This window comes from Austrofundulus limnaeus, unplaced genomic scaffold (genome assembly GCF_001266775.1).
Source record: "Austrofundulus limnaeus strain Quisiro unplaced genomic scaffold, Austrofundulus_limnaeus-1.0 Scaffold269, whole genome shotgun sequence".
Lineage (NCBI taxonomy): Eukaryota > Metazoa > Chordata > Actinopteri > Cyprinodontiformes > Rivulidae > Austrofundulus > Austrofundulus limnaeus.
In genome coordinates, this window is record NW_013952671.1 from 691569 (window position 1) to 692729 (window position 1161).

The following is a 1161-nucleotide window of genomic DNA, read 5'->3' on the forward strand; positions in this document are numbered from 1 at the left end:
CATTTGGGCAAGTGGGCTGCATTTTTTATGTGGTCTAAATGATAACAGACACTGAGATAATCAAGGTAAAAATTACATTTTTAAAGGAAAAATAGGTCGTTTGGGTATTTGTATCAAAACACAACTTGTGTGAATGAAAAAGCAGATTTTGCTTTATTTCTATACAAACGTAAAGTAGCTCAGCTATTATAATTAGCAACCTGGAAGTATYACCCTGCATTCTGTGCGATCAATAACATGGAAAATACCCATGTTTACTGAAARCTTTGATTTTAAAATTGCACAAATTTCATTCAGTCAGCTTTATTGCTTACAAAATATATGTACTGAAGGCCATGAACCGCTATTATTCTGCAAGAAAAATTAAAAAAAAAATAAAAAAACGAGGTGCCCCTCAGGACTGAGCTTGTTGATGGCGTTGCAGCTGCTCTTGCAGTGGGAGTTGGCTTTGATGCCATATTGTGGTATTTCATTTGATTATGCTGATTTGATCGTACGAGGTCATCCATCCTGCCTGACGCGTCACGATATCCTTCAAAAGCACTCTGCTTTATTGGCTTACTGTTCTGCCTGGCAGAGTTTCTGTGCTTGTTTGATGGTATTAATGCGCGATTTGAATGCAGACCTTGAAAATTGGGAGGAGGTGGTGGTGGTGGGAGAAAATCGAGACCCATGTGGAGAGAACATGCTTGGAATCTGAAAGTCAGATGTCAGAGGAGTCAGTGGAGGGGAGGAATTCGCTCCAAACGCAGATGCTACACTGGAGTGGAATATCAAATGTTCAAATCGCTTTCAGGGATCCTGAAGTGTGACTAAAAGAAGAGTGCACTTCTCCAACCAGGACCAAACTTACAATAACCCACTTCACATTTTCAAGGGGGGTTCTGCCAAGATGATTCCTCTCTGAGAAAAAAAAAACACAGCATTCATGCACAGATGTGCAGCAGACTTGTGATGAAACAACTTCTCTTCAAGACAGTAGGAGAAGATTTAAACAGAAACATAGTTTACATCAATACTACACATATCTTATTAAGACAAGATACGTAAAACATAAGTAATTGCACATGATACATGTTTGTATTATGCAATTTTACTTTAAAGTTATATTTGGTGAAGGTAGATATGGGACAAGGCTGTGTTCAAAATAGGTTTCCACAA